This window comes from Falco biarmicus, chromosome 5 (assembly GCF_023638135.1).
Source record: "Falco biarmicus isolate bFalBia1 chromosome 5, bFalBia1.pri, whole genome shotgun sequence".
In the NCBI taxonomy this organism is placed as follows: domain Eukaryota; kingdom Metazoa; phylum Chordata; class Aves; order Falconiformes; family Falconidae; genus Falco; species Falco biarmicus.
The window spans coordinates 46,486,308-46,512,320 of record NC_079292.1 but is presented as its reverse complement, the minus strand read 5'-3'; the positions used below and the strand labels follow the sequence as shown (position 1 = coordinate 46,512,320).

The following is a 26,013-nucleotide window of genomic DNA, read 5'->3' as shown; positions in this document are numbered from 1 at the left end:
GCTGCTGCCTTTATTCTTGAATGGCATAATTCAGAGAGCTTTTAGAGCAATAAAATCACACCTTTGGCAATCACGGTGGATGATTTCTGCACAGAAGTGTTGCAGTGTAAAAGTCTGGGTTATGTACCTTGAGCTTGTTTTCCTGGTTCGCTTTGAGGTATCTGAGCTGTTGTTATGCATCGCTGTCCTGGTTCTCCAAACTTACCCGCAGAAGCCGTTCATTTCCAGAGAGCCAGCAGGTTCACCACCTGCCTGGAGGGCCAGGTACAATCTACTTCTGCACTTTGCAGACAATGGTACAAAAGAATTTTTAGTTTTCCAGACAGGTGGATTCCTAAATTCTCATCCAAAATTTCCCTGCAGTTTTTTGTTTAACCAAAGGTAACATATCAAAATGAAATTAAATGAAGCAATCTCTATTTTTTCCAGCCTCATTTAAAACTGTGTGGACCATAAGGTATGCGATCTGTCAGGTAACCTGCCTCTCAGAAGAGAATAAACTGTAGCTCCCACGAAGCACTGTGGCAGCTCAGGGAAAGATTAATGTTGAACTGTCCTGAGACAAGATATTTTAATTGTATTTAGCAAACTAAATTAGTTCTGCATGGATCAATCCAACATAAGCCAATCTGTTTCATTTTCATTTTGCACATTGGAAACTGAAACATGACAGAAAAATTTCACTTCTCCCAAATTTGCTTTCTATTAAAACAAAGTCTTACTCCCAAATTCTCCATAAAATTCTTAACTGGTGTGTAATATTTACTTTCTCCTGCTCATGGCTGAAAGCCAACTTCCTTCAAGGTTACTGTTTGCAAAATCCTTTTGCTGGATGGAAGACATGCAAAGATCAAAGCTGTCCCTGAACCGACTGGTTTCATCAGGGAAAGGTACGTCTCCAGCTCATCAAAACGTAAGCCCTAAAACCAGGCAAAGAGCTTAGAATAAATATTGTGTAACGATTTCTTTCAAAGGGGGCAGGTTTGGGGTTGTAGCCATGCTGCCATGAACATGGATAGCTTTAGTCAGCCTGGACAGTGGGTTAATCATGCTTGCTTCTGTCTGCAGTGAAATGAGCTGTTTTGAAGAATCACAAGCCAGCACATTCACCGGTGGGAAGCAGAAAGAGAGGGCATTGAGGAGTCATTTCACAAGGGCCAGTAGCTGCTGCTTGCTGGTGAGAGCCATTCCAGACATTATGCTTGTAATTGACACTCTAAAATGCTTTTGCTTTTTATGTTTCTGTGTGAGCCATTCAGCTAACGTTAATTTCATTCAATGGCAATAAAGGTGAAATCTCTCTAAAAATAATTCTCTTCCTTTGCATGAAGATATGATCCCTGAGTAAACAGGCTTTAATTAATGGTAGAGAGTATCCTGTCAGCTAGCAACACTACCTTCCTCTGTGGAGCTACACTAAATTCACGGAGCTTTTAAAATGACTCCTCAGACACAGCATCACTGTTTCTCTTTCATCCTACTGCCCAACAGCCCTCTCAGCAGTGAGACACAATGATTTTGAGCAATACAATACAAAAATAGCACCTAAGCAGCTGTACCGAGTGAGTCTGCTATGCTGTTGGAAAGGAGAAAATCTTTCAGTTAGATTTGTGGAGGTTCATACAGTGGTGGCATTTCAATGTTTTTTACAAATCTCTCATGTTTTTGTGTGCCTGTACTGAAAGGTGATAGTCTCCAGCAAACATTGTGTGCATACATACCATCATCAGCTTTTTCTAGGAGTTATCCTCCCCCACCAGAAGTCAAGGAATAAGATTGTTTTGATGACTCACAGGTTAGGTAAAAGTGCTGTATTTTTCATCACCTGTGGATCATCTCTGTCTCACCTTGGTGCTGCAGGGACCAGAGAGACGCGGGAAGGGTCATCTTAACCCTCAAAAGTGTTTGACAGCAACTTGCTCCTGGCCCGAGGTGCCCTACTGCCAACGCCCTTTCCCTCTCCAATGTGCCTGCGAGTTGGGTACTGTAGATACTGATGTTCTGAGCATTTTCTCACCACTTAAAGTATTTCAAATTAGCTCTCTGTGCTGGTACTGTTTCTAAACCGATCATTGGCAGCCTGCTAGAGCACTGCCTAGTGCCTGCAACTTGCCTTGCAAAATGTTGCTGGAAGGATCCTATCTGAACCAAACCATGGAAGCTCCCCTCTGCTGTGGAGGACCTATGCAACACAAGGGAAAGGGCTTTGGGAAGTACTGATCCCTGAAGACTAAAACCACCTCCCCTCTGTCACTTCTGTAAGGGCACCTCATTGTCAACCTGTGTGTGTTACCTGCTGGTGAATTGATCATTACCCTGTGTCAGAAAGACACTTAATGCCATTCAGATTAATTTCCAAATGTCCTTGTGATATCTCTCAGGGAGGAAGGCAAACAGTGGGTTTGCTATATTTAACTGAGTTTCGTGAGAAGTTTGTTTTGCTGGTAGATCAACGCAGTGGAGAAATGTTTGCCTATTGGTGCCATTGACCAGATAGAAGGACAGCTATTTCTGCTGACTTGCCCGAGTGGGTGCTGGCTCTTCCCTCTGCACAGAGCAGTAGAGGCATTAGTGGTAAGTGGAGCTAAGCCTTACACACTGAGGAATTGCTTGCTGAGAAATACAAGGAAGGAGGTAGAACTTCAATTAAAGAGAGGGTGATGAAAATCAAATAGGCGACAGGCACGGTGCTGTGGGCACAGCGTGCTGAACAGTTTTTGGTGGCCTCACCAGCACAAGCAGTAGCTGTCCCTGCTGCTGGCTCTTGCCCTGTGTTTCATGCCTCTCTCCTCATCCTGCAGTCCCATGCTGGCACAGATTTTTTTCCATGCAGGCAGTGGAGCAGGCTGGAAAGTAAACACTCTTGTTTATTTACTTCCAGAGGTTATTTTTCAGCTGGATGGAGTTCTCTACCCTACCTGACCACATGGACAGAAACACAGCAGCAGGGACACAATGATTCACAGCCAGGAACAAACCATTGGAAAGGATGGCTGGATGGGACAGTGACTGGCCACAGAAGATCTGCTGCCAGATGCCAAATCACAGCTTCGGTCCAGACAGTATCATGGAAATACTCTGTCTTTTGATTTAACATGCAAAAACCTGCAAGGTAGAAATTATGCCAATTCACCAACTGGATTTCTGGAAAGGAGACCCTATTGTACTTTAAAGAGCTTTGATCATACAGTCAAAGGAACATATACACATAGCTTTGGCTCTCCTGTATCTTTTTTCAGAAAAGAATCAATATGATTGCTGCAGATTTTCAAAGAAAAATGATAACCCCATAGCAACTGGTTGCTTGTAAAAATGTTTTATGGTGGTTCTTGCCTTGCTTGACTATGATGAAAAAGAAAGAGATGGTTCTTGCCTTGCCTGACTATTACAAGCAAGGACAAGATGTATCCACCACACTCTGTTAATTGGGAAATTCTCCGGAGCTGCAGGCAGCCAGTTGGTCTGCCCCCCCCGACCTGTGCTGCAGGGAGCATCCCCTCATCCCAAAGCTGCATTATGGCTGCTGGGCAGAGGTCAGGCCAGAGGGCTGGGAGGAAACCCAGCATCTCCTTATTCCTAGGCCAGGCCAGAACTCATGAACTGGGAATGTCTAAAACAAAAACTAAATATGAAATGGAAGTAAACCATAAAAATGGCTCTTTCTCACTTTGTGCAGGACTGCAGAGGAGTTTAAAGGGGTCATTCACAGATGGCATAATCACGACAAATGTTGGCAAAATAAACCAAAATTGCAGCTTTAATATCAGAGATATAATCAAGATTTGGCCTACTTGTTGCACATTTCCTTTTATAGGCAGAAGTTATGGGTTTATGTACTGGAACTCTCTTTATAACAGCTTATCCAAAGTGCTTCACATGAACATATGTTTTCCCATGGTTGTGTTTTCTGAGCATGCTGAACGATTTAGTAATATCAGCTAATGATGCAAAATGGGTTTCAATAGCAATTTTAGTGGCTAAATGAATCATACTTAGATAAGGGAAATATGAAACATTCCATTTTATGCAAAATTGCAAATGACCTATCCAACACATCTCTGAGGAGAAGTTAACACAGGGCGGTACATGGAACTGGAAAAATACGGCAATGTTTTCTACTTTACAAATGAATGGGATTTTAAAGAGAACTTTAACATACAATACCAACTATTTTCTTTACGCTTGTTATCTTTAAAAAACTTCATGTAAGTCTTTGGAGATGAATTATTTTCTCCCTTTTTTCAGTAATCTGATGAAATACTGGTTTATTGTCATTTGTTTTCTTTTTCTGTGTCTTTTTTTCTTTCTTATTTCTCATTAGATATTAATAAACAGAGCAAAACAGAAAAATACAAGTGATTTGACTAGGCAAACAAATGTTGTAGTGCATATTTTACCCTACTTTATTTTATACACCTATCAAGTGGGGTGATTTCCTCCAAACAGAGTTTTTTAAATCTCCTTAGAAAATAGGGGAAGATTTCTTACACAGTTTTGCACATGCCAAAGTTGATTAACAGATACATTCATATTTGTGCAACGAAAATCAAATCACCATAAAACCTGCAGAAAAGAAAGATGGAATTAGCTGAGTTCCATGCTATGATATGTATAAGAAAATTATTTGGACTATCCATCTGCTCTGTATTTTTCCTAGGTCCCTATCTAAAAAAGGTGATCTATTTGCTTCTTTGGGAAAATAAGAAAAAAGGAAGGGACAGTAAGCCAATGAAAAATCTTGTTGACATAATACAAGGCAAGCTGTCTAGAATAGTAATTGTTACTCCTGGGACACTAATCACTAAAGATGTTCATGGTATGTGAATTTCATCCAGTCTTCCAGTACCGGTAGACTGTATTTCCAAAAATGGAAAATACTGAAAAAGTGCTTTATTAAGGAAGCATATACTATTTACTGCAGCACTGGGTAGCATTTCATATTGCAAAACACTTCTTAACTTTTAAATAAATTTTATCCCTGGTGACAAGTTAATAGATATCACACTAGGCTATTTGCTATGAATTGATTTATGTTGGTAGTAGACAGAAATGGTAGCCTTCTTATTCTGAGAGAAAATTGGAGTGGGATGTGGAGGAGGAAGTAGAGGAAAAATGAATTTTATAGTGATCTTAATTAGAAAAATATTACAGCACCAGGGTCACACAAAGGGAGTGAAGCATTGTTTCACTTTATGGCAGAAAGATTGATAGATTCTGCCTAGGATTTGTGGCAAAAGCCTATTGTAAATTGTCATAAACAACACATAAAAATTACAGCCAGAAACAATTTTTTGTGCAACTGGTCTGCACAATCAGGAATTATTTTTTTCCTTTTAGGATATTTCATATAATCTTATCTAAGGAATCTCCATATTTTCCAAACAATCTCTGTTGAAACATAAACCAACTATCAATTGAATATAGGACTTTAAATGAGTCTGTGAGGGTAGGTTATCTTCAGTGCACATAATGAGAAAAATAGAATAGTTAAAGTTGACATCAACCTATTTTAATCATGTCTGTGCTTCTCAGATGCTGAAACATGAAATCTGGGACCAGCAGCACCTAGAATGTGTCCCCTCAATAGGTTGGAAGCATACTCAGAGACTCCATTCAAGTGTAAAGGAACGTTATAGCATGGCATGATAACTGATAGAAGATTACAGACTGATTAAATTACTGCAAGCCAAAAGCAGCAAAAATAGTGCAAGAAATTAATTTACAGAAAAATCAGTCTTGAAATGTTCTCAAGCAACACTAATTTAAGCTTTTCATTGCTTTGAAGTAAAGGTGTTACGTGAAACTCAGAACACATTTCAAAGGCCTTCAAAACCCTATAGAGGCTAAAATGACTTTCAAATCACAGCCCTTCACACCTATTTTTTTTTTTGGTATCACTAAGGACCATGGTGGAAAGGTGGAGATCTGCATCAGAATAAAGTATGTGTACTTCCTGTGTCTGGGAAGGGGAAAAAATCTCTTAGAAATCTCTGAGCCCTAGACCTAGGTATGTCAAGGAGTACTGTTGTATATTAAATTTGACTGCCACATAAGCAAATAAATGCCAGCAAATAGCTCCACGACAGGAAAATTAAGCAAATTCATTATTTTTGTTGGCTTCAAACCTTTTGCTTTCTCAAGGCTGCGATTTGCATTACTTCAACCATGACATACCCAGGCCAGATGCTTGTTTCATTCATTATACCTCCACGTGACATGCTGCAGCATGTCACACTCACTGTCCTAGTCTCTCTACTTTGTTCCTAAGAAAAAAGCATCATGAATGGGAGATAATTTAGATGATCATGTTCTGCGGTAGTGGGTACCTTAGATGTACTATAGATGGAGTATAATCGGTACAAATTTAGGTGCCTACATTTCAACGTGTAAATTCGTGTGGCTAATTGTTACCAGCTACTTCAATAGAAAGGGTACGGATTCTTTCACAAGGCAGGCATGGTTTATTCTGCCCTAATAAGTTCCCTGCCTGCTTTCAACAGCTGCAGACTGACTCCCACCTTGAAGCTTATTCCTTGCCTCCAAGACGCTTTTTATTTTTCAAGTCTTCTATAGGTTAAATGTGCACCATGTGGAAAGGTTCTGTCCTTGAATTTGTTAAATTTGATGTTAACACGTTCCCATGCTTGCTTTCTTTTTGTTATTATTTTAATACCTGAAACACAGAAGCTCACAAAACAGGCTATTGCAATGATTCTGTATCAATATGTTTCCAGAGAAAAAGGACACCTTTGAATGTCAGAACAGAAATTGAGATAGTAGAATATATTTTAATGTAAATCTGAGGATTAGTTCTAATATCAGGAGTTAAATATGTTTCTTAAGAAACAGCTTTACAACATCATTAACAGTTAATTGTATGGTGTTTATATTCTTACTCTTTTAAAGCAAATTGATTTCTTTATTTTTTTTCTTTTTTTTAAGTTTCAATGAAGCAGCTGTCTAAAAAGAAGATTTACATTTTTCTTGAAAATTAATCCTGGGCATAGCAAATATTAGAAACATGATAAAAAAATAAAATTGCATCCCTTCTTTTTCTTTTTTCCACCATGAAATTATACAAATGACATTACAACATTTCAGAGTGTTTTTTATAAATAATTATCACTTTATATTGAATATTTGCACATTAATAACTTGGGGATTTTGTCATTTTCAGTGTATTCTTCTTTCATGAACACTGTGTGATTATTCATAATGAGCAGCCAGTGTCTTTGAAAGTACTGTAGACTGTGCAAGTAAGATAAAAAAAAATGTTTTTGTAGTGACTGCAAATGAAAGACCTCATTAATCAACTAGATTCCATTTAAACATTAGCATTAGAAACGTCAGTATGTCATCATTAATATGTTTAACCCCTTAAAGCTGTGCCCCTCAAAGTCACCGCTTGGAACCCGTGTGACAGCATTGCACAGAGAATATGTACCCTGAGTTAACGAAATGTGTGCTTCAGACCAAGAGCAAAGCTGAAGTCTCCTCCTGGATGCATTCTCAGACCTCTTGCTGAGTTTACTAAAAGCACCATTTGAGCACTGATGGGAGAAACAGCTCTTTCCAAAGCATTTGGATATGTTAAGAAACTGCTGATTCCTCAGTAAAGGGTATTTATGAAGCTAATGTTGATGGATTTTTGTATTATAAAGTTAGCCCAGTAATGCTGACTTCATTTGCCTTTCTCCATGTGCGTGTGTGTTTTAGCATCCCATTTTATAACTGTTTGAAGAAATATTTGGAGTGTTATAAATATGTGCCATTTTCTCTGAGGAACCTATGGACGTATCTGCTGCAGTCCATGGTTAAAGCTAAGATGCATTTTTCATTTCTTAGCCATTCAGCTCCTGTTAATTTTTAAATGTGTATTTTGGGACCATATTCTGGAAACACCATAAGCGAAAGGGAAAACAGCCTGAAACTGTATCTTTCAACTCAGTTTAATCAGGAGATTTGAGCATAAAGCACAAAGTTTCTTACTTGCAAATTACAAGGTGTCAGCAGAGACCCTGCTTGCTTTCTCTACTTGTTTTCTTTTGTAAAAGAAAGTAAGTCTGCTGGAGGCATAAAAAACCCACTAAAAACTTCTATATTTTTCTCAGTTTGGTGTGTTGCATCTGTATGTGGTATACTCATCTGCTTTTTGCTGAACACTGCCGAGCCCCACTGGATTCAGGGTTGGATTTTGCCAGCCATCACATCTCTGCAAGAGACAGTTACTTCAGAGGACCAAGGACTCAGAGGTCATTGATCTCACAACTTGGTTTGTGCTTGCTTAGAACTCTAAGGAAACGAACTGAGACCTGAAACAGTGTCAGGCCAAAAGAATACTTGCTGCTGGTTAGGTAGCCAGTGCCAATGGCATGGTACTGGGCTAGAATCAGAACCAGATGAGCAAAGGTGTGGCTGTCCTAAAGCTTTGAGTACTTCTGAGGACTGAAAAATAATGTGATCATTGTGTGGTAGTAAAGGGCATGCAAAAAAAAAATTTGGATTCCTGTGTAATCCCAAGTGCTGTTTGTAAGATTTAGATTCTCTTAAAATCTTGATTTACACTAACTTCAGCTGGACTCCACAGCTGAGAAGCTGCTGGGCAGAGAAGTCCATGGCCCAAGGCAAACCTCAAACCATGCCTCTTGCACTGAAATGTGTGGGAGCTGGGACAAATACTGTCCTCACATCCTCCTTCTGGGAGCACACCTACCTGCATCCCCTCTGCAATGTCTTTTCCTCCTCCTCATTAGCTTCCTATGTTAGGAGACAACAGAAATGTCCATGCGGACAGGCAACTCATGCTTGATTTATAGTCACTGATGCTGACACAAGTAATAAATTCAAAGGAAGATGAAAATTGCCTAGCAAGAACGATTCAAATAACACCTGCCTTCCCGGGCAAAGGAGCACTTACTTGCTTCTGCTCCACTGACAACATACTCACTGACCTTTACAAGAATGGTGAAAACTGTGCACATGCCAATATTTAAGAAATTAATTCCTTTTTGTAACTTGTCTTTAAACACATATAAAGGAAAGAGCAGGATCTGTGCTCTGGCACATATTATGTGAGGAAAATATGAAGATTAACTCTCCTACCAACAAAGAGTAGACATCTATTGACTTAACAAAAATTTAAAGATGTATTAGATTGATGTAGAAGATGTATCAGCTCTGAAATGTTGATGAATATTTTGGAACGATGTGTTGAAGAAGTGATTTTTGTAACAGCCAGTGCTCTCTGAAAAATGCCAACAGAAGTTTCTGTCCACGTGTTAAGTGCAAGTTGCCATTCTCCCAAGTGAATGAAATTAAGATTTGAAATTGAAGAGCAATTTGCATCTTAAAACCACTATACCTCATTAAGCAGTTGATAGTAGCATTCTGCCTATTTGCACGCCCTCTGGGTTTCAAGACAGGAAATAATTGTTGGAAACACAGTATGTCTTTCTGCATCTTTATAGCTGGAAATACTCCTATATAAAAATAGGCAAATACTCTTACACCCAAAGGCTTGCAGAGACAGTGATTTCTCCATGCCAGAGATTCAAAACTCAAGTTGAGGAGGCCTTGAGCAACCTTCCTTCACTGGACCCCCTTGGAGTGGCAGGCTGGACCAGAAGACCTCTGGAGTTCCCTTCCCACTACTTTGTTCTGAGTCCCAAACCACTTTGTGCTTCCTTGCCAGTTCATGCAAGTGTTGCATTAAGAATCATGTGATTTCTGAAGGAAAAAAAAAGAGCCAATAGGTGATGCAAAGGATGGGTGAGGAAGAAGTCAAAGGCACAGATTGTTTTAGGGTTAGGGCTGGCAACACTTGTAGTACCTCTCCACCCCCTTTTTTAATTAGGACCAAAGTCTGGAACTGAACATCTCCAAGACAGTAAGGAACAGTGTTGTATGAAAGGTGTAATATGGATATATGAGGCTCTCTTCAGGATAGCTTTGTTGGTGGGTACTGCTTATCTTCAGGACTGGTCTTACTGAGAGCTTGCTGGAGGAGCAGCAGTGGAGAGTGCTGCGCTCTGGTGTGTCATACATCCAAGAGTGGTCCTTCAAGGAGTGAGATAACCAGCATATCACATAGCTGCTCATGGGGTGCTCTGCTTCCAGACGTGTCCCAAAGCAGCAAGCAAAGGATGGAAGAAGTATCTCCAAGACTCTTACTTATTCTCCCCTTCTCAACTGCACTGTGACTGCTATGTCTAAGAGGGTGATAACACTTTAGCCATTAAGAGGCAGTCTAGTAGTTTCCTCTTACAGGGACCCAGTCTCTGCTAAGGGTATTCTTTTAATGCACAGATTTGTTTCTTTAAATGCATACTACTGTTTAGCTATCTTCTTTGTTCTTTTTTTTTTACCCTCCAGGATTTAGGACAAAACAGCTACAGCCATGTACAAGCATTTAAGCAATCATCATCAGGTATGTTTTAAAATAAATGGCAGTATGTTGGCTCCAAGGTAGAAACGTGGGCATAAAGACATTCAGGTATGGTTGGTACTAAGCAGAACTACAAGTATTTTTCACTGTTTTATGCTAAGATAGCAGAATTTGAGGGAAATGTCTGTAGTTGTGTCCCTATCTCTTTCAGTTTTGAGACCCTGAAATGGCCAGAGCACCGAAATGAAGTGGGTTACCAGTCTCTCCAGTCCCAGTAGGACTGGAGACAAACAGCTCTTCATACAATCACAGCTGTGCACCAAGCACATGCTTTTCTTCGTTTAGCACTTGGGACTGACCAAACCTGAAGTCTGATGGACTGCTCAGTAGATGAGTATAAAAGTTCTTCTTTATCATAATTTGCACTGCACTGTTCGGTCAACTTCCATTATAGCTGTCTGATATGATAATAGATAGCCCATAACATTTGAGTCACTCAGTATTCCTTCCCAAATTGAGTAAAGGAAGAAAAGAGCTTAAAATATTTATAATGAAAGCCTGCATATCAAGTTATAGATAATCTCAGTTCTGAGATGTGGTCAGATATCCTCATTTTTCTTGTGTGATTCTGGACATTTTGGTATGAGTCTTATGCAGGGCATAGCCCATAGGTTTCTGAGCAGGAGGCTGATAACACTATAAGTTGTGATTGTGGGATTGAGAGATAGGAATATCCTTTAGAGTGTGAGTAATAGATAGAAATGTTTTCTACAATGACCAAATATTATTTTTCATCAGCCTTCTGAAAAGTTTCAACCTGCCCTAATTTTCTCCATTGAATCTAATAGAACTGGATTAAACTACAGGGGAGATGAGAACATAAATTTGATTCCTTTCATTCCATGTAATATTAGGGTTTGTATTCTTTCAAGCCGTAATAACCTCTAGACTTCAGCAAAATTGAAAACCTTTAAATAGCCTTTCACAACCTTTCAGCGTAGTAATGAAGTTTTAAGTGCTCACTGGGGATTTTTGGTTCAGAAAAATCTAAGCAGCAGTAGATATTAAAATCTAATGTTTACTTCAACTCTTTTACAGCCTAATGGTTTTTTCTGACAGTGTAATTTTTAAAAGGTTAGGTTTCATTTATGAATATAGTATACTCACCCTGGAAATATTTCTTCTTTAAGGACTCTGGTGGGAGCCTTATACTTGTACTTTGGAGCACCTGGAAAGGCAGCTAGAACAGTGAAAAAAGAAACTTACTGAGACCCGACTAGAACAAGCAGGTTAAAAAAAAAAAAAAAAAAAAAAAGTCTCATGATTTAAACACCACAGGAGGCAAAAAACAAATTAAGGATGTAGATTCCTTGTGTGCACATAATTACAAGTATGTGAGTCACTGGAGTCAGCACGGTTGCTCATCTACCTAAAGACCTAGAGAGGATGTCTGGCTGCACTCAACTCGGGGAGCAGCTAAACAGATTTTATTTATTTATTTATTAAGCTGTTGCTGAAGGGGGTAGCAGTGGGGAGAGAAAATTGCAGGGTGAATTTACACTGATTAAAGAAACACAGTCTATGTACACAGGCCTTTCTGATGCACAGTGTGGGACTGGAAGGATTCTGGTTTTCTATGCTGCTAAATTAGTGGAGAAAAGAGGATCTGAATTTCATTGAGACAATAACACTATAAGCCCCAGAGGGATATTTTTCATTGCTGTATCGCTCTATATACAATGTTTTATACATACATATTTTTATTATGCATACAAACAGCTATTAGTATTTGCTGGGAACATATAATAATGTGACAGGGAGCTTTGCTTCCTTTTCTAATAATACATTCAGATGGCATTTGGATATCTTTTGTTGGTAGTTTTTCATCTTAAAACAAAATAAAAGCAGAAGGAAATACAGAAATAAGGACATAAGTAAATGATATAAAATTCTTGTATCTGACAGGTAAAAGTCCAGTGCTTCTAAAGCAACAAATTGCAGTACATTTTCATTAAGAAAATAAACATGTAGGAGAGGGAGGATTTGCTTATGAATATTTCTTAAGTACATAAACACATGCAAATGAAAAGAAACAGGTCCCAACATAGACATATATGTAATAGCAAAATATCCCATAGCTGATTTTAAATTTCTAGCTAATTTAACTCATTGGTGTATGCTTAACTTTAAGAGCATGTTTATTTCTATTGGTTAAACAAAATGGCATCGGGCTAACTACCAGTCCAGTGTCCCAAACCACCTACTGAAATCCCTGTCGTAGGTCCTTGTTTACCCGTTCAGGCCAGTGCTGGCTTCGCGGGGAAAGGAGCTTCCTGACTTGTTTGTGATGCCCTGCTGCTGCTCTCAGCCTGTACTTCATGGAGATGGGTGAGGAGAGTCACAGACTGGTGGTCAAAAGTAACTGCTAAAAACTGTTACGGGAGAACAGGCATGCTTGCGCTTGGTAACTTGCTCTTTCATTCCTGGCAGACATACTTCAGCTATTCAGCACTACTTGCTCAACAACAGTAAAGTGTTAACTTCTCAGAGGATGTCAATTGTCAAGCAGCACAAAATGGCATAACTCTTCAATCTTCCCGAGTTGAAAAGAGACTAGAGGCTTTAGGTAAAAGGAAAATCTAAGAAGCCAGAGGAGCGTTCACAATATAGGGAGAAAAGCATGAAGGGGGGTGGGTGGGGAGAGAGACAAAACAGTCACTGAAAGAGGTTATAGAGAGACATTGCTGGTTCAGAAAATGCAGTCATATGAACATTGCAGAGAAAGGTAGTTCATTAGAAAGTCTAAGAGACTGAAATGTGGGATTTCCCATTTCACGTGTCATGTGATGCTCAGGATTAAATACTTTTGTTGGTTGAGACATTTCTAAGGAGTCATTTGAGCCCCTGTCATGGGTACGGTTGGGGCTGTTGCTTCTGTGAGGGACAAAAAGCTCTGCTCACCTTTCCTCCCTGTCTCCAGATATATGCACTTGCTGGCCACGTGAACGTAGTTTTCTGCAGCATATACAGTATAGAAATGTAGTGCCAGTGGAGCAAGTCACTTGCTTTTAGTTTTGCAGGCAAATGTTCCATGCACATTAATTTCCCATGGATTCATTTAAATCGGTCTTGAGCAGATGGGAGAAGGAAGAAAACAAAAGGTTAGGAGCAAGAGGGAATGCTGACAGAGAAGCAAAGCAGGTTAGAAATAATAATTGAGATCTAGAAGAAAAAATGACAAAATGGATTACCCACAACTCTGCTCTCATACAGTAACAGAAGGAAGTGGGGAAATGAACAAAAGGGAAAATGTAATGCGAAGAAATGATGGCTGAAGGATATGAAAAGCTCAGAACAGCTGGTAACACATACTGGGCTAGCTCCCTCACCTGGTGTAAGTACCAATTTTGTAGGTATTTGGAAGTGGCTTTATCAGAGTAGTCACGTGTGTCAGACCCACAGAGGGGAGCAAACCCAGGTCTACTTCTAGAGTAGTCAAGGTGATGTCCTGGCTTTTCCTTAGGTTAAGACATTGCTGTTCAGGCCCCACTCTTAGGAGATTTGTGTGCCTCTGCCACCCCCCACTGGCCTCCAGCCTTGTGCCATGATGAAGCAAAGTGTGAAATTCAGGCAGACCAAAAAAAACCCACTAGGCAGCACAGTGGCAAATGAAAACACAGCTGAAAAAGACAGGCTAATGGGCTTCAGAGAGAATAATCAGAGGTTTTTATGCACATTGCTGCTCTGAAATTAGCTGTAACCACTGAGGAAAAAGACGAGTGTATCACTGTGGACAGGTCACGGTAAACCTCTCCTTGATATGCAAGCGTGAAGCAGTCGATTGAGAAGTGACCCAACAAAACTGGTTATCTAACTGACTGGATACAGAATAATACTGAAAACGACAACAGTGCCGTGATTTGAAAAGACTCTGTTCTTCCTCCAACTCCATGCTGCTCCTCAGCTCAAGCAACTCTGTCTTGGAAAGATCTAAGAAGACAAATTTATGGCACAGTTTAAAACTGAGTAAGATTTTGATTTGACCAGATTATATTTCAAGGTCTCTTCCAACCTGGGCTGTTCTGTGATTCTATGATTTTGAAATCAGAAGAGGCTGCAAAGTAACAGGACTGTTATGTATGGAAGGGGCATTGCCCAGAAAAGGCAGTTTACTCATGTACCCTTTTGCTTAACAACTTATGTGCGAAGACAAAGTAGAGCTGGAAAACAATGAACTTATAGAAAAAAAAAACAAACCAACAACAACAACAAAAACCCCATACTATTTTAACCAGTATATCCAGTCACTAAAGATACTTCCAAACCCTGGGAACTGAAACAAGTATGGAACATTTGCATGAGCAATGAAAACCTCCATCTTATCTCCAGATAGGATGCTCTTTTCACACAGTTATTATTTGGAGTGTAAAACCTGAAGTCGTTAGGCATGAACTAGTTGCCAGGTGAATGTCTTCATTCCAGAAAGGAGTGCTGTGCAGACATGACTGAATTAACTAAGCAAGAGGTGGAGCAGAAGTCTCAGCCAGAATTGCACTCTCTGTCACTCCAGGCACTTGAGATCGCTATGTTTACAGAGAGTTTGGGTATGTCCCCATGGCACTGCACTGTGCCTGCTGCCTTAGAACTGACAATGCAAGATACAAACTTCTCTTTCAGAAATTAGCTCATATGCTTTGCACCTTTCTCTGATTTTAGAATCATGGAAGAGATAGACTGAGAGAAGAGTTCAAGATCATCCTAGTCTGTCTTCAACAGTGCTGGACCAACAAAGCCAAGTGTCCTCATGCACATTTGTCTGTCTTTGAGAACAAAGCATGGGCATTCCACAGCCTGCTCATCCACCACCGTAATGAAAAATAGATTATTCTCTTTGTTTTTAAAGCCTTTTTGGGTGCTTGTTATTATGTCTTTCAATCTCATGGAGTCATCCATTGCAGAACATTCCCATTTCTCTTTCTAGAGGTTCTCCAATGATGTGCAGTTTTGTTCAGTTTCTTCAAAACTCAGCACAATATTTTAGCAGAGATTCTTCAGTGCTGGATGATTATTTTGTGAGCATCTTTATGCTTCTTGACCTTGTGTGACAGCATTTTTGGAACAACAGGGCTTTGGTTATTAGCATTAGTAAGGTGGTACGCTTTTTAAGTTCTTTCATGCAGGTAGCTAATGGAAATATCAGAGAACAGCAGAGTCAGGTGCAATGCACTGCAGAGCCCTGCTTGATACAGTCCTCTGTTTGATAATCAGCTACTGGTAGCTACATTTAAACTATGCTTTTCCAACATTATACATAACCTGAAACAAATTGCTCCAGAACAGTTTTCTTTAGCTTTCTCCTGAGGCGGTGTCAAAAGCCTTGCTGAAAAGAAGGTGTGTGACATCTACTATAGCTTCCATATCAACTAGTCATTCTGCTGTCACAGGAAGAAATTAGATTGTTTTGATGTGATCGTTCCTGACAAATAAACTCAGACTGTTGCTTACCTTGTTTTCTTTTTAGGGCTTATGAAAAATCCTTTGTTTGTTTGTTCCAGTACTTTGTAGGCAATTTGAAATTGGGCTGGTAATTCTCTGGCTCTTCCTGTATAAATATTAGCTTTCTGTTGGCCCCGCCCAGTTTTCTAGTATCTCAGTAGTCACCCATGAATCCTCAAAGACCATGGGTAATGATTCTGAAGTTGCTTCAGGGAGATCTTTAAATACAATGATTGAGGTAACTACTTTTTAACCTCTTATTTGCCTGCATTAAACTGTTATAATAATATATATATATATATATACTATAATATATATAATATAATAATAAAACTGTTATTACCCTATTTACATTGGTATTGGTGTCTGCCATGTTGTGGCTATCCTCTCCAGTAAAATGCAAAAAAGCTGTAAGTTTTGTCCTTCTTATCACTACCTGTTGATAATTTTTCCTTTGCAATTTGTTTTCCAACATATTTTTTCATCTCCTACTCTTACTAATATTCTCGAATGATTTCTAGTTACGCGCCATGCCACTTCATAGTTGTATCTCATTTCATGCTTTTGCGAACCTATCTCTATCATCCTTTGCTATTTCTGTAAGCTGACATAATTTTTGCCTTCTGTATGTCTTCAACTATTCCTGTTCAGTGGAAAGATTATTGTTTACTGAACTCTCTCCCTCAGTTTCTCTGTATTACAATTTGCACTTGTGTCCTTTATACAGTCATGTAAAGGAGCTGCCATTTCTTCTTGACTATTTTTCCCTTTCAGCTCGGTTCCTGGAGAGCTGACCAGTCAGTTTTTCAAGATCATCAATATCTTGAAGTGCATTGGTTTCTGTTTTGCTGTTCTTTCTCCATAATGATGCTCACTTGAGTGGTTTCCTATATTCATGTTTTCAAATGACTCATGCCATTAGTCAGAATCAAATATAGAAATACTTTGTTTCTGGAGGTTTCTCCGCCATCTGTATCGAGCAGTTGTTACCAGAGCATCTGAGGAAGAACGGGATTCTGTGTCCACGTATATCCAGTTTCCATTAGTTGCCTGCGCAGCTGAAGTGCTTGAGTGCTGCCAAGTCCTTTTATTTAAATGATTCTGCTTATTGCTCATAAAAGCCTCTTCCACCAGATCATTCTGTTTTGGTGAACTTTCATAGATTCCCCACCACCATGTATCTCCCTTTAATCATTACTTAAGAGCTCTTCAGCTGCTCAAACCCCTTCTGCATTCTGGGATCTCAGAGCAAATAAATGCATCCTTAATATCTGAAATATCAGATCCTTCCTTTTTATCTGTACTTCTTGAGCAAGTTTCTTATCAGCTATAATTCTGAGAGGGTGATTGGATTGAGTCTCTTAGGCCAAGTCAGCATTAATTTTGATCATGTATGAAGACTTCAGTCTTCTGTTTATTCCACATACTTCTGTATTGGTATGCAGAGGTCTAAGATAAACACTGACTTTAATCCATTGCTCTCTTCTTTGTCTTGTCTCTGATCCTATTTTGAACAGGTTGATCCTCCCAAAATTTTATGGCTTGACCAGATAACTCCTGTTAATACATATCTATGGTGGCTTGCTTGCTTACTGGCTCACATGCAGATTGACCTCTGGTGGATTAGAAGGGCTACTGGTATGACCCGTTTGGGCTGTTCATGCATCTCCTGTATACCAATATACTTCGGCGGTTCCTGAGAGTGGCGGGTGAGACCTTACTTGGTGCTTTCTGCCCCTGCATGGGCCAGAGTCTGACGGCTCCACAGGTGATCTGTCTGTCAAAGTCTTTCTACTCCATTTGTCTTGAAGTATAAACCTGAGAGTTTTAGATGTGTTTTATTTATAAGCACAGGCCAGGTAGGGAAGTGCAGCAAGTGGGAAACTAGGAGGAAATAACTCCTCTGCAGCTGCATTGGACGTTCATCTGTGTTACCCATTCTCCAAACCACAAGAGGTGGTTACTTGTGGAAAAGTGCGAGTAGGTGTCTGGAAATCACATTGTGGTCTTGAGCTTACAATGCAAACTCAGAACTTTACTTTCGTTGTAATGTCTGCATTGACAACTTTATTCTGGACAGTATATGCAGCCCAAGCAAGCATTGTGCTTTAGACTATACTGTGGGTTGTCAAATCAGCTTTGATATCAGTGGTACAGCATTTACCTTTTCACCATCTGCACTCTTCAGCCCAGCTACAGCAGCGCAACAAGTGTGTGTCCAGCACAGTGTACATCAGCGTGCTTATTTTTACATTTTTCATGTCTTATGGTGTTTGTTTGTTTGTTTGTTTTCTTAGGTAGTTTACTTTCCACAGAATCGCATCTGTGGGCGGTGATTCCTCCTGCTTGGTCTTTAGGAGGTGGTGCATATTCATTTCCAGGATGGTATAAAAAACACAAAGCAAAAAAAAAAACTTGAAAAGTTTGGGGAACACCTGTGTTGTTATATTGCTGGTCTGTCCCCAGAGGCTGGCAAGGACAAGTGCCAAGCCACGCATGCCCAAAGAGGTATGTTCCCCTGGGCTACACAGCTGGAACAGGGCTCCTCTTGGGATGCTTGGTCCTTTGCAGGTTACCAGGCAGCCTGGTGGGAGAGGAAGACATGAGGATGGAGGAGGAGGTTAGCTCTCATTCAAGTGCCTTGTGGTGAAACCCATCACCTCACCCTGGGGAGGGGGTGGGGGGGGTTCTTTGTGTCAGCAGAGAGAGGAGAGGAATCCAGGAACTTCTTTTCTCCCATTGATTTTTTCAAGGAAGAAGCATTCCTACCTCACCTGCTCCCTAGTTTTAGAGGGAAACTGAAAATATTTCCCACACCCCCCTCCCACCCCGCACCCCTCGCTGAGTTATATGCTTTAAAAGAATTGATTTTTGATTGAGACATGTTGAGAAGCATATTCAAGTGCAGGAGTTGGGTGGATATAAAACTGCTGCTGCTCCTCTTTTAACTTTGTCTTCCTGCTGTTAGAGATTTATTTTTTTAAAAAATTGTGTGTAAATGCATTTCACATGCTACTGTGAAAGATCGAGTTAAGAACTGCATGAGTTGCTTTTATATTACAGACTGATATTTGATAAATAAAGGGAAGTTCTGGGACTGGGGACTGGTGGTAGAAGAGGCCAAATTACAGGCAGTAAATGTTGCCAAATCCTATATATTTTAAATAAAAAAAATGCAAACTTTTTAAGTTATTTTCTTAATATTGTATTGTGTTGAACTGTTCTGATGGACAAGAATACAAAGCCATCAGGAAATTCTTCAAAGGTCTGGCACAATCTGGAGCCTTGGTGTGCTTTGATGAATTTAATCATATAGAGCTGGAGGTAATTGTAGTACCAGTTTCTTAGCAAAGTTGTTATTCAACGGAAGTGACAAGCTTGACAACTTCATTAACAGTACTGACATTAAACAACATTGACTGAAGCTTACTGTTAAACAAAAAAGAATAATACAATTTTAGTACATTTTAATCAAACTCAACTTGTTGTCTATGCCAAATCTGTCCTTGTGATTTTGTTATGGTTTCTGCATTCTCTACTGTAAATATAGCCAGAGAAATATTGCTGTTGCAACCTCCTGAGCACAGTGTCAGAGGGAGGTTTGTGGGGAGACATTGTATTTTGTTCATGATAAATTAGTGGCAAGATTTCTCTTCGGCACTGGTATGCAACCTGCCACTCACAGTGTTTTGAAAGACAGGAGTTAACTTTCATCTACAGAAAGCTCACAGCCAGAGAGAAAAGCTGCTTTACTACCACATTTATTACCTTGCTGGGGAGGGGGGAGCAACCAAAAACATAAAGCAAACCTGCAAGGAGGGATCTGCAACAAATGAGAGCTCCAGGTTTTAAGAAGGTAATTTATTGCACTTGCACAAAGCATAATTAAATGTACATATGAGGAAATATTGAATAACTTTTTCTTGTATAAACTGAGGTGATCTGGTTGATCTTTCATAGCTCCTACATTTTTCTCATTTTTTTTTTCTGATTTTTTTCTAAATCACAGCTACTGACAACCCTTGGTAGAAGGTATTGACATTGAATTAGGCTATAACCATTCATTTAAATTTCTGCTTCTGAGGTAGCACTGAAACAGGCTTTAAAAACACAATACGCTTGCTGTATTTTCCATTATCTTGTATTAGACCATTAGAGATACATAGCTATTTCTGGAAGATGCTACGGCTTTAGCATTTTCATTCATTTAGCAGGCTATCATTTGATGCATAGGGAATTTTCCAATGCACTGGGCAATTTGTTAGCTTAAGGGTGTGATTGATTTTTGTTTTTATTACATTTAGTAGCACATTAAAACATCATTTTAAAGTTTCAAAACAAATGTACTGGTGTTTTCAAACCCAAAGTGTGTTGAAGAGCTTCTTTTGCATTTTCCTTCAATGCTTTTTGTAGCTGTTCAACAAATGTTGACCCTTCAGACACTGGGTGTGAGCAGGTGCAGGTGCAGGAAGATATGTCTGGATTTACCCCCCACTATGTTTATTATCAGCAATTTGTGTGGACTGGCAGAGTGGAGCTGTCAAGCAATCCAAAAGGAACAATAGCATAACAACTTTGCTAGGGTGGATGAAATTATAGGATCATTTCTTCCTTATAGCTGTTTGCTCCTCTGCTAGACTTTGAAAGATTTTCTCACTAGATTGCACTACCATGAAGAGCAACTCTTCCTACATTGGTTCTTTTGCAATAAAAAGGCAGCATGCACTCCTTTTGGTATTAAAGTACAGCATACCCCAAGTAAATGCCCGAGTGAAATCTTTTTTGCCTTTGTGCACTTCTTTCCTTTGCCCACTGACAAGAGATCCCTCAAGACCAGCACTAAGCTCCTCTTCATTAGAACCCAGTTTTCAATTTAAATTTTAATTAGAATGGATGACTAGGATACTTAACATCACCGTAACTTCTGCATGCCACTAATCAACAACCAGAAAAATATTTCTTGTTTTTATTTTGAAAAATAAATAAAGGTTCCTTTTTTGTAAAAGGTTTGTTGCTGGCCGTTGAAATTTTTTTAGCTCATTCTATATAGTTTTATTTTTAAATGGGATTCATGCTTGCAAAAGGATATTCTTTTTTCATTCTTTTAATGTAAGGTCACCTAGAACCTGGATTCTTACATTAACATAGGGATAGTGTGCAGATAAGGTTAGGGTTAAACTGCATACATGTGTAGTCCTAAATGCATTTTTTAGCACTTGTTTGATCCATTATGATATATTATATTATGTTACATTAATATATTATCATACACTGGCTATAATGATATGTACTTGATTGGAGGATTACAACTCTCCGGTGTTGATTTTGCTTCTCTTTTTATCATTATTTTTTGTTGGTTTTAGTTCTGTGACCTAGCTTAAATTGGAGATGTCTTCAAACTGGAAACTAAAACATTAGGAGGTCTAGCTATTACCTGTGTGGTATTTCTGGTCCCCAAACCATTGAAGAAACTTATTTCCAAAGAAAGAAATGCCATACAAATGGCAAAAGATTTTATCTAACCAGAAGACACTATACCTGACTAAGGAATTGCACACATAGGCTGCCACAAACAGAGTGAACTGGTACAGGATAACTTTGGTAGAGGCCACCCAGACATTTGAATGGTCTGATATAATTTGAAGGCTTTTATAGCATATTTAGATCAGTGCCTGGAAATTCATCAAGGACAGTAGGTATCTTCTGGTTCAGGTTGCTGGTCAGTTCCCACAATCATTCCCAGCCACTGCTCATTGTCACTGTAGCTGCAGTAGGACAGTTGTGTCTGTGTCAGAGCGCTAACACAGCTAACAGAGCTGTGAGTCAGGAAACTGGGGTTTCCAAGGCTTTTTGATTTCCTAAAAAGAGCTCAGATCTAATGCAGCTCTTAGTCTCTAGTCTTCAATTGCAAAAAAAAATATCATCTTTTCAACATGTCTGGTTTCTTCCCTCACTCCAATACCATGACATCAGTCTCATCTGCAACAAGCTCAACTAAGCTGCTGTCACCCACTCTTGAATCTAGAAATTCTCAAAGTTATTAATTCCTTTGTAAATGTCAAAATGGATGAGATAAAAACATAGAGACTGTAAATGTCCTGTAGGGAAAACCATTGGGAATTCCATCAGGAATTTTGCCATTAAAATGAGTAGATCTAAATTTTTGCCTCATCATCTTTAATTGCTCTTCAAAAGCTCCGATACTGTCACTCTTAATTTTGTAGGAGTATTTGCACAAGAATATTCAGAAGACACAGTGGGTTTTTTAAAATTTCTAAGTATTTTTAAAGTCACACACTTGAAATTTTTCTTAATGACACATTGTAGAGAAGAATAAATGGCAGAAATGGGAAATAAAACATTCCAATAGAATTCTGAGTGCTAACATCTTAATGACTATAAGTTCACTACTGGTGTGTTACAGGCCTGAAACTGTGTCACAGGGGTAAGTATTTACAACAACTTCAGACTGCAGAGGAAGCTGGCTAATATGCAACTGCATCAGGCCAGATATTACACTATAATGGATCACACAATTCAAATAACTTCAGAATTTCTTTCATTTCATAGAAAGATATTATGCTGCTTCTGCGTGCTTAAAGAAAGTACACTCTGACACAGCAATAATCACAAGAAAAGTAATACTCTAACAGGCAAATGAAATAGAACATTATCGTGCTGGTACACAGCAAAAGAAGTGAACTCATCTTTTCTGCAAGTGCGTTCCCCAAACTAGAGATAAACCCAGTGATTTAATTTCTGTAATAAATATTCTAAGAGGGAGAAATCCAACCTTTTGCTTTCTGACCCCAACAATGTTTGTTATTCATAATACAGTGTTTGGATTACTAGCCTCAGCTATTTTTCTTCTTTTTTCTTTAATCTGTTCCTTTGTGTTCTGTTTTTTTTTTACAGTGCCTGAATCAGTAACATGATTCCAAGTCTGCAAACAGTAGCTATGAGGGAGCTGTAGAAAAATAAGCAGCGCAAATCTTACAGTATATATCAACAGCACTTCTTTGTCATTCTCCTCCTGGAGCTTCCCTCAGGTGCCACCCATCCTAGGGGTGCCACCCACCCAGGTGTCCTGCTTGGACATGAGGGTGAAGGAGGCATGCAATCATCATGAAGACAGTGAACCTGGATGAATCTGGTTTTCTCCAGATAGCCAGCAGAAACAGGACACAAGTGAAAGCTGTTTCACACATACTTTGCCTAAGATAGTGCAAAGTTGGTCACGTTATGAAGTATTCTTGAAGAAGGTGGTATTCATTGATGCAAAAATTTCTTCAGCCCATCACTAAGCTTGTGGCTGGACTCAAGGTATCTAATATCTGCTTTGTTATTAACATTTATAAATAAAAGAAACTGGTGGAATTACCTTAAAGGAAAACTTTACTCCCAATTCACATAAGGTAAATAAAACAGGAAATAAGTCTCTTCTTTTTGCCTCCCTACACCTGCCTGATTTGAACCCCAGCATGTTCTCATTGCCAATTTTTGTATCCCCATGTCCAGCAGCACCCTTCTTTTCCCAGCTTCCTGACCTCATGTCTCTGTTCTCTGCCATTGATTAAAGTCCAGTTTCAGTTTCTTATTTCTACGTTATCTTGTAGAAGCTGAAGCATGCACACAGGATTCAGATTTAACACTATCTTCATAGCCACATGGCCTGCTCTGGGACAATGGTAGGAATGTTATTTTGAAATTTGAGCACCCTCAGAAGATGGCTTATTAGCCCTTCCTTCCACATCTGAGGAAAAGGATAGATTCTGCCTGATGCAACCCTCCTTCTCAGTTGCCCCAGGGCAAATATCTGCTTCCAGAGGTACTACCCAAACTGTCACACTGAGGTCTGCAATAGTGACCTGTGTTGCATGCAAAGACTTTTCTATTACAAGATCGTCTCTCACTTTTGAAAACATTGATTTTTAGAAAGACAAATGTTGTTTACTGGCAGGTGCTCACTTCCAGTCTGTCTACCAAACCAAAAATCAACGAGAGCAAGACAGTTTGTATTTTCTCTTTTACTGACATGGAGGTAAGGGAAGATCCATCCTGCTTGCATGTGTGATTGCCTGATCTCTAACCAGTTCCCTCACCTGCAGCCCACTCTGACACATCAATCTTTGTGCATTCAAAATATTGGTAAAATAGATTCCAGTACCATCACCAGTTTTTCCACCATTCTGAAAAGATGTACAGCCTCCAATGTGGCTAATTGAAGGCATTGCATTGAGCATGCAGAGTCCTAAGAGAGCCTTGCACCATACCCATACACTGCCCAATGCTGGTCTTGTAAATTTTGTGCATTAATTCTTTTCCCATCAGTCAAACATCTTCTGGTGTGTGTCTCAATGACGGTTGTCTGGTTTTGTTAATTTTATGGTACCTGTTTATTTTATGGTAGCTTGCAAGGCTGTTCGGTTTTCACTGCTGTTATATTACATTCTCTTGTGCAAGGTATAAATTTACTGTTTTGTGGTTTGGTTTTTTTTTGTAATGTGCAAGTGTTCACACAGCAGCCTTGAGAATAGCATGCTGTGATCATTTTTCCTTACCAATGAAGGGAATAGCTGACTTTTCCTATTCATTTTCCAAATGTCAATTCACAAATCCAGCTGGTTTGTAACCTCTAAAACTGTCCTGGGTAGGTTCTGCTGTTTACCTACTTCCATAAGTAAACTTCTAAACTCTTTTTTTGTTGTTGTTGTTTCTAACATTTTCAATACTTTTTTCCTTGAAAGCTTCAAAGACAACTCAGGATAATTAGTCTAAATGCTGAAATCTCATTTTTTCTTGCAAGTTGTCTTGATAATCAAGACTATGGGGATGAAATGTCAGCTATTTATAGACTTTTTTTTTTTTTCAAAACAATGAAGTATGAAAACATCTATTTTTATCCTTTAAAAATAATTATCATAGAATCATACAATGGTTTGGGTTGGAAGGGACCTTAAAGATTGCCTAGTTCCAACCCAGCTGCCAGGAGGAGGGACATCTTTCACTAGACCAGGTTGCTCAAAGCCACATCCAACCTGGCCCTCAACACTTCCAGGGATTGGGGTATCCCCAGTTTCTCTGGGCAGCCTGTGCCAGTGCCTCACCACCCCCATAGTGAAGAATTTCTTCCTAATAGCTGATCTAAATCTACCTTCTTTCCATTTAAAGCTATTACCCCTTGTCCTATCACTACCTGCCCTTGTAAAAAGTCCCTCACCAGCTTTCCTGTAGGCCCCCTCTAGGTACTGGCAGACCATAAGGCGCCCATGCAGCCTTCTCTTCTCCAGGCTGAACAGCCCCAACTCTCTCAGCCTGTCTTCACAGAAGAGTGCTCCAGCCCTCTGAGCATCTTTGTGGCCCTCCTCTGGACTTGTTCCAAAAGGTCCAAGTCCTTCTTATGCTGAGGGACACAGAGATGAGTACTCCAGATGGGATCTCATGAGAGCAGAGTAGAAGGGGAGCATCACCTCCTTTGACCTGCTGGTCGTGCTTCTTTAGGTGCACCCCAGGATATGGTTGGCTTTCTGGGCTGCAAGGGCACATTGCCAGGCCATGTTGAGCTTCTCATCCATCAACACCCACAAGTCCTTCTCAGGGCTGCTCTCCATCCATTCTCTTCCCAGCCTGTACTGATTGATACTTGGAGTTCCCCTGAGCCAGGTGCAGGACCTTACACTTGTCCTATACTTAAAAATAGTCTTTTACTATACACTCCTAAAATTCTTATGCAATGTACTCCTCACTGTCTTTTATACCACACATGTTCAGTTTAGAAGACTGAACACCAAGCATCTTAAGACCTAACATCTTAAAATGGATCTGGACCTTTTTCTGCTGCTTAAAATTTTATGCAGAGCAAATAGTGTGCTCTGGGAATGCTTGCCAGCACCTTTGCTAACAATGCAGAAGACAGAAGAGGATTTAGGTCATCCCTCCAAAGCTCTGCACTAGCTCTGCAGTAGCAGTCTTGATAAAAATGTTTAAAATATATGTAGTAAAGCAACTTGAAATGCTGACCTTAAAGACTGCCTGACCATTATTTTTGAAGGAGTTATATGCTGCCTTGCTAATTTAGCAATGCACGTCAGCATGAAACTAATGAAAATAACTATTTAAATTGTTTTACTTCA

General features: G+C 39.5%; 1 long non-coding RNA gene across 1 annotated transcript; it reads left to right on the top strand.

Moving 5' to 3' along the window:
• Nucleotides 1–943: 943 nt before the first annotated feature.
• On the top strand, nt 944–25,026 carry LOC130150435 (uncharacterized). The gene is made up of 4 exons (XR_008822233.1): nt 944–1,177; nt 2,449–2,574; nt 2,882–10,426; nt 22,796–25,026. It is a non-coding gene; the product is annotated as an uncharacterized LOC130150435 (long non-coding RNA).
• The last annotated feature ends 987 nt before the right edge of the window (nt 25,027–26,013 follow it).